Here is a 13,806-nt window from a genome sequence, read left to right on the forward strand (position 1 = left end):
GGAGAAACGGAGCGAGTATATATATATATATATATATATATATATATATATATATATATATATATATATATATTCACTGAAAAAACCATAGGTTTCACACATGTTATAGTGAGCTGGACATTTCACTCGTAAAAAACCATTGAAATTCCCCCGTTATAGTTAGTTCAGCTAACTATAACTCGCGCGACCGCAATCCACTGCTGATGACGTCACATATTACATCACTCATCACATGGTCAGTGACATCACTCATGACATCAGTGATGACATCTCAAATGACATCACTGATGACATCACTGATTACATCATCCTTGTGTCAGAGTGGCAGACCTCCTCTTATCCTAATATAAACTTTGATACACACATTGAAAAATACAAACTAAAGTTTTGAAAACTATAGAGATACCAATACCAGTTAGAACAACCTATTCAGTAATTCCAAAATCTACATACGCATCCACTCATTCATCAACACTTCTATATAGTCACTCATACATGTACTCAGTCATCATATGTACTCATACACCTATACATCCTGTTACACACCTACACTCATACATAGAGTTACTCACGCACATACTCACACATGCAAATAAACATCCATTTACTTGCATATACAGCTATACACACACCACTACACTTACTTCTACAGAAACGTACACATACTTACTCTCTTAAACAATCACTTATAGAAACACATACTTATTTATACAGGAACTCTTCCAATCTCTCACTCTCATATATCCTCACTTATATACATCAATACTCACATATACTAGTTTAAAACATTTGGACTGACTCATAAAGACACTATTGAGACAAACATTCACTCTCTTACTCACCCATACACACACTCATCCACCCATACTGTCCTGCTCACATACTGTCTTCAAAACACATACAAACAGTGAGTCACTCATTCATGCATCTATACGCTAAGTAACATCCCCCACTGAACCATACAGACACGCATACTGATACTCTAAAAATGAACTAATAACCCATATACACACTCATGTAGCTACTCACCAACCCATGCAGCCACTTATACACAAAGTGAGACACTGATACAGATATTTAAATATTCAAACATTACTCACTAATACTTGTATTCACTAAGATACTGTTAATAAGTCAGTTATACAATTAATTTTACAAAAAAAAACATCCATTTAGACACTTATTTACCCATTTATTCTTCCATTAACCTTTAGATATACATATATAAAAAATATTTATTTTTCAGAAAGACACATATTCACTGGATGATGTCATCAAAGATGTCATCAGTGATGTCATTTGAGATGTCATCAGTGATGTCATGAGTGATGTCACTGACCATGTCATGAGTGATGTAATATGTGACGTCATCAGCAGTGGATTGCAGTCGCGTGAGTTATAGTTAGCTGAACTAACTATAACGGGGGAATTTCAATGGTTTTGTACGAGTGAAATGTCCAGCTAACTATAACATGTGTGAAACCTATGTTTTTTTCAGTGAATTTGCAAGGTTTTTTAAATGCTAATTCCTAACTATAACGTGTGTGAAACCTATGGTTTTTTCAGTGAATTTGCAAGGTTTTTTAAATGCTAATTCCTAACTATAACGTGTGTGAAACCTATGGTTTTTACAGTGAATTTGCAAGGTTTTTTAAATGCTAATTTATGTATGTATTATTATATTTTTTATATATTTCTTTTACAATAAACTACCTATGTATATAGTTATAGATTGACTGTATCCTGTAATATGGAATGGCTCAGCTCTGTTGAACAGCATAGTTAATATCTTCTATAAACTTATAAACAGTTTAAAATGTTTTTTGTTTTTTTAAGGGTTTTTCACGGTGCGCACACCATTTGTTTTACTAAACGAAATGGGTTTTTTTGATTTACAAGGTCCTTTAGGGACCCCCTGAGAAGGTCTAGGGGGTCAGGGAGTGTCCTCCCTGCCTCCTTTTCATGTTTTAGAAATTGGGTTAAAAGTAATTCATTTCTGATGCGTGCGAGCACCGTGCGCTCATACGTGCGAGCACCGTGCGCGCACGGCAAGTCATGTGATTACGAAACAACACTTTTCATTGGTTCATAGTAGTTTCTGTTCCAGAATCTTCAAACACCACACCCACTCCCCTCATTATTTCTTCTTATTTCCTGGGACAAGGAGCTGAACAGCTATTCTAGTACAATTTTACTTGAAAATGGCAGAACAGCAGTCTACTTCAGGGAGTGAGGAGGAGACCTTTGTGGTACCACCCAGGCAGACCAAACAAAAAGACTCTTTTATCTGGAAATTCTTCACCTTTCCAGAGGGCCAAAAGAAGGTCAATTCCCCGAAGGTGACATGCACTATTTGTGTAAGTGTGTTATCCAGAGGAGATCCCACCAAGAAATACTCGTTTAGTATTTATTCAATGTTGAGACACTTCAAGACAGTGCATCCTGTACCTTATGCTCGAGAGTCAACTAGAGCCCTAAGAGACAACCCTCCACATGCTCAGCCGAGCACATCATCTGCGGCCGCAGATTCTCCTTGTACCAGGTCACTGGACATCCGCCCACTTTTCCAGAAGGTGCACATACATTGTAATGTGTGCAATGCTGTTCTTTGCTACGCTGAGAGCAGTATTAACTTGATCGAAAACAAAATACAGCAGCACACATGCTCCAGCCCATAATTTTTTTCATTTATTGTTTTTGTTCCTGTTGAACAGTTTTTCATTACCAGTTTTTTTTTTGGTGCTCTAAAAAAATTTAAAAAAATACAAAATTGTTAAAAAACTAAAAAAAAATACAAAACAAAAAAGACAAAAAAACAGTTCTTTTCAGAACTCACTTTACTTCTCCAAGAAGAGCTATATTCCTAATATACTGTGTTGTAATTTTATTGAATGAATGTGTAGTGTATACATGAATGATTGAAATGATTGAAATGACTGAGTAAAGAGGAGGAAAGGACAGACAGAATGAGTGAGAAAAGGAAAGTATGATCAGTCATGAAAGGGAAGTGAAAGACTGACTGCAACAAAAGGACTAAGGGTAGAGGATACAGGTAAGAAGAGTGAATGAGTAAGGGAATGGCAGTGAGTAATGGAGAGTGAGAAAAGGGGAGTAAGGGACGGAGATAGGAAAAGGGAGTAACAGATGAAGCGGATGAAGTACAGCAGGGTAAAGGGATTGAAAGTAAGAGAAGTGGAGTGATGGTGAGATAAGGGGTATGAGGATTAGAAAGGGAAAGTGAAAGATGGGGAGTGAGGGGATGGAGGGATTTAGGAAACTGGAGTGAGAGAAAGGGAGTCAGGATTTCAATGAGCAAAGGAGAGTGAGGGAGAGTGAAGGAAAGAATGCAAAAAGGTGAAGGGGTGTGAGATACAGACAGGAGGAAGTGAAGTAGGAGAATAGGAGTGACTATGAGTAAAGGATAGTGACAGTTAGGGAAGGTGAGGGAAGGAGAATGACGGAGAAGGTTAAAAAATTAACATAGATGGAAAATGAGTGATGGAGAGAGGAGGTGTGGTAGAAACAGAGATGTTAAGGAAATTAAGGGTAAGACCGACAAAGGGAGAGAAACAGAAACAGAGACAGAGAGCAAGGAACTGAGAAGGAGTAAGGCAGTTAGAATGACTGAGACATATGGAGACAGGGAGAGAAACATGGTTGAAAAAATAGTGATGGAGGCAGTAAACCTAGGGGAGTAGTAGAGAAGGAGTGAGGGAGTTACGAAAGAGCAGTAAAGGAAGAAGAGAGGGGGAAGGGGAATGAGAAAAGCAGAGTGAGGAGAAATGAAGAAAAGGGAGCATGAAAGTGAAGGGGTGAGAAATACAGATATTTTAAACTTACCTGACCAACAAAATAACTTAATTAGAAATAAATGTTTTTTTTAATTACAAGAAAAATGGATTCAATTTCCTAAATTTTCTTTCTGGATCTGAAAAAAAAAAGAAAAAAAGTAGTAATATTTAACAATACATTTTAGAATACAGTACACATATTTTCATATTTAACAAAGTAATTTTTTGCCCTTTTTTTGCTGTTTTCAGAATATATTGAATTTCACTGAAAATAGTGATATCAATTGTATTCATCACTTAACAGCGGGCAAAAAAATAAACAATCTGAAAGATTGTTTAAAAAAGCCCTGAATCTATCCTCAGTAAAACATACCTTGATAGAAATGTAACATATATATTAAAAATATCTTCTAAGAACAATAACTATTTGCAATAAATAACGTCTGTAAATCTTGTTGCTTAAGCACATACACCAAAATAATATCTGTCAAAGAAGTCCACAATAGAAACATTTACCTTTCCATGAGGCCAAATGGTGAAATATCCAATGGTAATCCTATAAAATCGAAATAATGGTTTCTTCAGATGCTGCAATTTGTATCTAAAATTTTGGTTTTAGAAAAATTAAGTAGGAATTTGGTAATTCTGCCAGGCAAACGTTGCTTGAAAATCAATTGAGAATCATTACACAGTGTCCAGCCTTTTTCACATTTTAGATAAACTGTGTAATGACCAGAAGTTATAGAAGGTCCATCATGGAAAATTATTGCAACTGCAACAAAAGTCTTTCCTGATATTGATAATTGATTTCCTAAAAACTTCTTTATTAAAGTGTCCAATTTTGTTCCATCAGCTCTACAACGTTGCATCATTAAAATTATATACTGTCCATATTTCTTTAAAAATAACATTGGTAACATTTCTGATTTACATTGAGAACATTCCATGTTGTGATTTGCATCTTTAACTAATTTACTAAAAGTCACTGATTTACTCTCTGGTAATGTTAAATGTATGAACCTTTCAGAATCAACATTAGTGCTGCATGTGTTCATACAGTTTTCACAACAATGTTCCCATTTATAAGAGAGACCAAACATATTTTCTATTTCTACCCCTTCATCTTCCAGTACCATAAGCATATACATTAAGAATTCCTGTGCGTCTTGCTGGACATTTTGTGTAAACTGTGTACATCCAGAACATACATCTAAAAGATTTCTAACATCAGAAGCACTTTCTATTTTAGTTTTATCATTACTCAACTTCTCATAAAGGAAACTCAGCAGAGAACAAAATCTTTTTTCATGATTTAGTATTATCTGCTCTTGCAAACTTTCAAGAGAGAATACAACATTCAGCACTACATTAGCGTAGCAGTTGACACCAGAGCTATTTTCAAAATGACAACCAACAACCTCTTCAACATTGTCCTTTTTCTTTTTGCTTGTAATCACATCACTCTCTTTTTGTTTTCTCTTCTGTACATCCTCATTACAGATATTCTTAATTCTCCTTTTCTGACAAACAACACGTTTTTCAAACACAGGATACTGACCTAAATGAGGAGCATAGCTTCTTCTTAATCTATTATACTCCTTTACACAATTTGCATCAGCACTAACTTTTGAGTCATCAAAGTCTATCATGAATAAACCAGATAATTTTTTCACTCGTGACAAAGCAACATATGCCATACCTTCTTTAAACACACTAGATCCAATGTTTACAAAAGCTCTATCTACAGTTAATCCTTGAGATTTGTGAATAGTTACAGCATATGCTAGAGAAAACGGAAACTGCTTCCTACGTACATATAAGTCTTTCACAAGCAAAAAACTAACTGAACAACGACTAATGTCTTTAACCTCTTCAATCTGATCAAATTTTATTTTTAAAAATTCAATTCCATCGTTTTTCTGGTAATTAACAAAACCCACAACTTTACCCATAGCTCCATTCACTAAACCTTTTTCTACATTCAAATTACGTCTTAAAATTACTCAACAGTTCATACATACATAAAGATTCTTTTCTAAACCAGCTGTTTTCGATATGTTTTTCTCTAGAGAATCCAATTTAGTTTTCAATTTGCCTGTCAATATAATAGTTATTCCTTCATGCTGTATTTTATCCACGGCTTCCATTTTCATAATCTCTTCATTTTCCAATTTCAAAAGTTCTTCATTGAATATAGAGCATTCATGTAGTGTTGGCATTAAGCAGATTACAGTATTTTTTTCTGCAATTTTCTTGTATATTTTCTCTGGAACTATTTGTTCTGTTGGAAACAAATTACATAGCAATCGACTCTGTAAAGCTTTTCTGCCATGTTCTGTGAGTAGTCCAATTCTGATATCTTTGAGAATACTTGCATAATCATCATCATTTGCTTGCCGCATATTGGTAATGAGTTCTTTGTACTCAAAGTATGATCAAATATTCACATTACCTATACTTCCTAATTACTTTTTCGTGTCTTCATGTGCAAGAGTATTAAATACTGGTTGTCCTTTAACTGGAGTGAGCTGCAGTAGATCCCCAAAAACCATAACATGTTTTCCTCCAAATAACACGTCATAGTCTGTCTTTAGAATTTGCTGCATTCTTAAATGCACAAAGGCAAGCATTAAGTTTGATACCATGCTTACCTCATCAATAATGAGAACTTTCATTTTCTTCAACACTCTTGAAACTTCAAAACATGCTTCTCCTGTTAGCTTGTGGTATTCTATTTTGTTCTCATGCTCTACTGGTAACATTAGCAAACGATGTAAGGTAATTCCTTTTATGTTATATGCTGCTAACCCAGTTGGAGCAGTAACAACACAAGACAAAGTTGAATCAGTTTTTTTCTGTAGGTAGCTTCCAATTACTTTAATTAAGAAACTTTTTCCAGTTCCAGCTTGTCCACTCACATACATTCTGATTGGTTCAAATGATGTGCATGAGCACTCTTTATTTTCTTTTTTTTTTTTTTTTAAATATTTATTTAAGAGTTTTTTCCCATATTACAGCACAAAGCAGGACACATTACTTCAAATAATCAACAACAGTTTACATAAAGTACCCAGTACTATCATTATTCTTAAACCATAAACATTTCATATAAAATCATATATTATATATAATACATAATATCCTCTAGAGACATATTACCAAGACATATTAGCTCACATGGCATTCTTTCCATTTGATAATGGGCTCCCAAATTTGCCTACCTAGTTGTCTACCCCTTTTTCCCTTCCTTGCATAAATTGCCATCTCCAAGTTATAAATCTCTGTTAATCTAGCTAACCACCGATGAAAAGGCGGGGGCAAGGGTGCAAGCCACTCCGCAGCAATACACAATCTCAGTACTGCCATAGCCAGAAAAATAAAATAATTGTATTCAGATTGCCTGTCGCAATTATCAACTCCTAACAATATAATCACCGGTGTTAAATTAATGTCAAGTCCTAATGATCTAGTAAAAAAAGTCTCGATGTCTTTCTGTAATGTTTTCATATGCGGACATGTAGCAAAGATGTGAACTATATCAGCCTCGGGGCTTCCGCATTTTGGGCAGTTAATACCTGATGTCCCACCCCATTGCGCTATTCTAGCAGGGGTGTAATAGAGTCTATACAGTGTTTTATAATGTTGTGCCTGAAGGGGGGCGGAACATAGTATAGTCTGCCCCAATTCTAATGAAAGAAAAAAAGGGTCTCTCCCTACATCCAACTTATGTGACCAAATATCCGCTCCTTTTTCTAAATCATCCTGCTTAGATTCTATCAGTTCCAAATAAAGTCTTTTAATTGTACAATCAGTACCTCCCTGTATAACCTCCAGGATTGAATTTTTCTTGAATCCTGCCGGCCCACCCTTCTTTGTTGCCAGAAAGCTTCTGACCTGCAGATATTTGAAAAACTGTCTTGAGTCCACCCCATATTTACGTTGTATCTCTATAAACTGCATTACCCCCTGCCCAGCCACCACATCGCCAATCCTATTTATTCCCTTCCTCCCCCAGTCTTTAAACACAGAATCAAGAAATATATCCTGGGGTAGGAAAGGGTTCTGTCCCATTCTTGTATACCAGTTAAATCGCCCAAGACCAAATTTCTTGGTGAATGCCTTCCAAATACGGAGTGCTGCCATGACTGTCTTGAATCTGGTCCTTTTAAAATAACTCGAGTCCGTCTGTTTCAAAAAGATATTTTCTGCTTCTATTCCTAGTACTAACCCGTATATGGCAGTTGTACCAAAGGCCCCTTGTCCTTCAGATTCTGCCCCGCCAATTAAGCCTGCCATATTTTGTAATGCAGCTGCCCAATAATAAAGTTTTAAATCGGGTAGCGCCCATCCTCCCCTATATCTTGGGAGTGCCATATATCTCAATGCCCTCCTTGTCTTACCCTTAGCCCAAACAAATCTATTGATCAAGTTCTCTAAGATTTTAAACCACTTATCCTCAAAGGTTAAGGGAATTGCCCTAAATATGTATAAAAATTTCGGAAGGACCATCATTTTAACAATATTTGTACGACCCACAATGGAAAGATGTAAGTTATGTAATCTGTCTAGATCTCCCCTCACGTTAGAAATTATTGGAACTATGTTTTTCTCCACCAAAGTCTCTAATGCAGCCGTGATAGTTACTCCCAGATACACCCCTGAGTCCACCACTCTACAGTCCTGGCATTGCACATACTGATTTTTGATTATTTGCGTTTTAGAGCTATTCAAAGCGTACCCCGATATCTGACCAAATTTATTAGCCTCGATCTCAATCTGTTCCATTGCCTCTGTTGGGTCTGGTGTTATAACCGCAACGTCATCGGCATATGCTAATATCTTGCACTGTCCCAAACGTGTATTTAATGGTGCTATTCTTTCGTTCATCTCCAGTCTGCGTATTAACGGATCCATATACATCGCAAACAATAACGGCGAGCAGGGACATCCCTGTCTTGTTCCTCGTTTTATTTTCACTGGGGCGGTGGAGCCAGCGTTTACTCTAATCGAAGCTGTCGGGGCTATGTATAAAGCCTGCAATGCCCTAACATACCCTTCCCCAAAGCCTGCTCTCTTCAAGGTATGCCACAAATAGTGCCAGGAGACCCGATCAAAGGCCTTTTCAGCATCTAATAGCATAGCCGCGATCGGATCTCCTATAGCTTCTCCAAGGTCAAATAGTGTGATAACCTTCCGCGTATGGTGGGTGGTACCCCTACCGGGTATAAATCCATGCTGATTATTGCTGACAAGGATGTGTATTACATTGGCGAATCTCGTGGCCAATACCTTTGAATATATCTTTGTGTCTGCGTTCATTAAGGTTATCGGTCTATATGAACCTGGTTCAGTGGGTGACTTTCCTTTCTTTAAAATAATAACAATATCTGCTCCTCCCCATGAAGTCGGTATAGATATTCCTGCCTGCGCCTGCTGCAGTGTAACCATAAAATCATTTATTATCTCGGTCCAGAATAGCTTATAGAATTCTATCGGGATTTGATCCGGACCTGCTGCTTTACCAGAGGGTAGATTCTGAGTAGCAACTGCAATTTCCGATTTATCTATGAGTGTGTCTAGCATCTCAACCTCATCCTCTCCTAATATTGATAATGGTATCTCTTGTAAATATGCAACCATTGCCTGCTCTTCTTTCTCAATTTGTTCATCATATAGATTCGCATAAAACTCCCTAAATACCTCTCGTATCTCCTCTGTTTCTATATGTAGGACACCCATACTATCCCTAATTTCTCTAACTTCCCCTGTGGCCACTTTCTGCCTAGTTCGGATAGCAAGTGTACGTCCGACCCTCTCACTAAACTCATGGCATCTCTCTTTATTTGCCAGGTACATCTTAGCAGCTCTATCTGCCTCTCTCCCTTCTGCTTGTAACTTTGCCCTGGCGACTCTTTATTTTCATGTAGTAATCCATGATCAATTTGTTTTGTGACTTCTTCATACATTTGTTGTTGTTCATCATTCAGTTGTTGTTCCAAATTTGGTAAGTCTATTAAATCTTCCTGAGTTTGATTCATAGCTGTTTCCACTTCAGTCATGGCTATTGCAGCTTCATTTTCTACGATTGGTTGTCCTAGGGGATCTTGACTGAGCGTACCAGAACTTTGACTGTCTTGAGAACTGTCTCTAGCTACTTCAGCTGCAATTGTAGCTTCTTGTTCAATTTCTTCATTTAACATTTGTACATAATTTGTGATAGTACTGCATTCTATGCTATCTTTACATGCATTAAAGGAATCTTCATAGCTCTGAAAATCTCCAAGTAATTCATCCTCTGAACGCCATGGTTTAAACAGCTGTAAAAGTGCTAAGTAGTAAAATTCCTTTTTGTCAGTAGTGTCGCAACTCAGCTTCCTGTGATTAATCAAACTTCCTTCCTCACCAATGACTTTATATTTTCCATTGTTGATGTCTTCTGTGGCATTCCGTGTAAAAATGTAGTTCTGCAGCACTTCATAGAGACACATGTTCTCAAGATGATGACTTCTGTTTGGGTAATATGTGTCCAACATATTGTTTTCAAAATGTCTGTACTTTCTGGCTCGTTCTCTGCTAAATATTGAATTTCTCAAATAGATTTCAGTACACGATTTCGCATTCCTGCAAGGCCTAAACTTACCCAAATTATTCTTCTGGATTTGGAGTACAGACTTGCAGATGATAACCTAACTGAGCATTCGTATGACCCAATTTCTCGATGCGATAACATCTTTAAACTGAAACTGTATAGCTTTTTACTGACAGTCTTCTCGTGAGAAATCTCTTCCCACATTTCTTTCAATTCCGTTTTCTCAGATTTAGTGATGTAAGATGTGACATACCGAGCAACAGCAATAGAATTGTCAGCTACATACTGAATATCCATGTTAGCATTCCACATGGATAAAATGACTGGGTTGTAGTCATTTATATATTTTGACTCTTCTTTTCTTCGTAGGTTGTAGGTATTTTTCGGAGATTTTCTTGTAATGGTATGTCGCACAGCTGACATAAAACTGTTTACTCATCCTTTTGAAAGAACAGGTCGTGGAAATCCAAATCGACATTTTGTGTAGAAATTATCTTTACTCTTGTACTTTCGTCGACAGTATTTTCCACACCGATGACTTTGGAAAGTAAAAATTGCTCTTTTAAGTTTTTTTCTTCTGTGCTTTTAGGTATAGCACATGTTGCATATTCTTCAATGAAAGATAAAACTGCATCATCAGAATCTGTTCCAAATTTTGGGACATCCTTGATCCACAACAGCATATGAATATGAGGAGCACCTCTTGCTTGGTACTCTTTTCTCCAAAAGAAATCCACAACTTCTCCAAGAGGTGGATTTTTTTAATTGCAGATGAAGGACATCATAGCCTCAAATCTATGATTGAAATATCTGCAAACATTAACCGGATCCAATGAGCACAATTCTCCTGCTGTCTTGTATTGGATGTTTTCAATATTTGAATTTGCCTCTCGAAGAAAATCCAGTAAATCATCCCAAGCGTACTCAGCACAGCTTAGGGTAAGGAACCATGTAGGAGTTCCTAAATTCCGTAACATACATTTCAATTCTCCATGGCGTCGGTACCAATATTCATTAGTTCCACGCTGACAAGCCATCAGATTAATCAATTGAGATTCCAAATGATCATCTCGCTGTTGCACTTTGTTCATAAAATCCTTTGCAGACACATTATGTAGATGTACTCCAGTTTTTAAAATGTGATTTACTGCATAAGATAGTGCAGACCAGTCACTTTCAAATAAAAGATGGAACAATTAAGGAATACTTTGACGAAATCTTGGATCTTCTGCATATAATCTTGTAGTCTGATACTCAGAAGCAGGAATCTGTACTGGACGTTCATCATATCGCCCACCTTTTCCTGTAGGAAACAGCTGGGGAAAACAACGAGCTTCCAAGCTCTCCTCCCATACACTCACGGGAGTTCCTTTTGCTTTTTTCATCTGAAACAGATCAATAGTGTTTCCCATAACTTCTTTAGAATGAAGAGGATGTATGCTGAAATGTTCATAAATTTCTTCTTCTTTTGACTTATCCACTTTTTCAATTTGCCCAGTTGGTATTCCTGTGTCTGCTAGTAAAACTTCTTCATCTTCATCCATATAAATTGATTCATAGTACTTATTATTTCTTTTCAAATATAAATTTGCTCTTTGTACTTTTCGTACATCTACTAGCTACTGCCAAATTTTCTTATTCTATGTAGGTACACCATTAACCAGAATAACTAATGGTTCAGTTTCCAAACTATCTGCATCAATTGTTTCAATATTTTTTTTCAAATCTAATGCCAAATAGACAACTCTTCCTTTTAAACCTCTTTGTAAATCTGAAGGAGGTAATTTACCTGTTTTGGGCTCCATACGAACTATAGTCTGAAACGGATGGACACATTGAATGAGTATAGACTCATACGTATTTAAATCACTAAGGGCCATATGTAGGAAGCCTAATACCGGTCGGTAACGGCCGATTTTCGGTAATTATCCCGTTACCGACCGGTATTTAGGCTTTTGGTATGTAGGGGGCACATTTCAGGATTCAGTAATTTACCGAATCGGTAAAATTACCGAATCGGTAATTTTACCGATTCGGTAAATACCAAATCCTGAAATGATATGTAGGGGGAGTGTGTGGTTGGTGTGGGGATTCGTTATTTACCACCAACTAAAAGTTGGTGGTAAATGACGATTAGCTGTAATAAAGTAATTTTGTGCACTTTGAAGTGTGCAATGTGGCAGACATACATGCCCTTAGGGCATGTATGTGCGCCACATGTGCACACATACAGGAATCAGGGGTGCAACAGGGTGTCAATGTGACACCCTGCCTCCCTTGATTGTGCTTCCCCCATTACCGAATCGGTATTTACCGATTCGGTAATGGTAACTGGCTTCCCATTGATTCCTATGGGCCTCCTGGCCCATAGGAATCAATGGGAAGGTATGCATCATTACCGAATTGGTAAATACCGATTCTAAATTACCGACCCATTCCGAATCGGTAAATATTACCGATGGATTACCTACATATCATTTACCACTTCATAAATACCGAATCGGTAAAATTCGGTATTTATGAAGTGGTAAATGTTAGGCTACCTACATATGGCCCTAAGTTCTGCAGGAATATCAACCAATTCTTAATTATTATGTACAGCACTAGCTGGCATTTTATTTTCTTCTAACTTGTTATAACAGTATTTACAAATACGCTGATCTTCACCCAAATCAAGACAATTTTCCAGAAACAAATATGTAGCAAAATCCTTCCACTCATAATTATTTTCTTTTTCACTTTTTTTATAGAGATCAACATTCCTTGTTTGAGTTTTATAATGGCTTCTCCGGCAACAAATACAAGTAATATTTGGTCTTTCATTAGAGATGATAGTAAATTTTGTCATTTGATCTTCAAAAGTTTTACTAACAGTGGGTTCTACATTCTCTTCCACATTTTCTTCAATAACTGTGTCATTTCCTGCACTTTCTTGTTCTGGACCAAAGTAACAAAACTGAATATCATCAGTAACCTTCTCTACATCTGATACAGATCCACGCAACAGAGCACTATTGAAATCATTTAACTTTAGTGCTGGACTTTTAGCAAAATACAATCTTCTCACAAACTTTCTCATGTCAGTATGATGTACTGCCAGCATCCTAAAATGGTGAAAAACACTTTGACAAACCTTCCTAGAAAGACAAGCCAGAGAATGTCCTTGCAAACCAGTATTCTTTCTCACTCTGCATGGATCTAGTCTTTGAAGCACCTTAATCTTCTGTTTAACACTTTTTTATTACTATATTCTCTTAGAAAGTCACGTAATTAATCAATAGATTCTTGTCGTACAGTACAAATACTACTACAATTCCAAGTGTACACCTCATCAGCTAACACTTCTTCCTCATTTCTTGGAACCATTTTCTCCTTTTCCATTACACAACCATCTTTAACTTCATAAGTTCGACCACTGGTGTCAAC

General features: G+C 36.8%; 1 protein-coding gene across 1 annotated transcript in view; it reads left to right on the top strand.

Annotated features, from left to right (window-relative positions):
- Positions 1–13,806, top strand: part of LOC146858828 (uncharacterized) — a 1,229,505-nt gene that overhangs the window by 243,097 nt on the left and 972,602 nt on the right. The window lies entirely within an intron of this gene.

This window comes from Triturus cristatus, chromosome 3_2, assembly GCF_964204655.1.
Source record: "Triturus cristatus chromosome 3_2, aTriCri1.1, whole genome shotgun sequence".
Classification (NCBI taxonomy): Eukaryota; Metazoa; Chordata; class Amphibia; order Caudata; family Salamandridae; genus Triturus; species Triturus cristatus.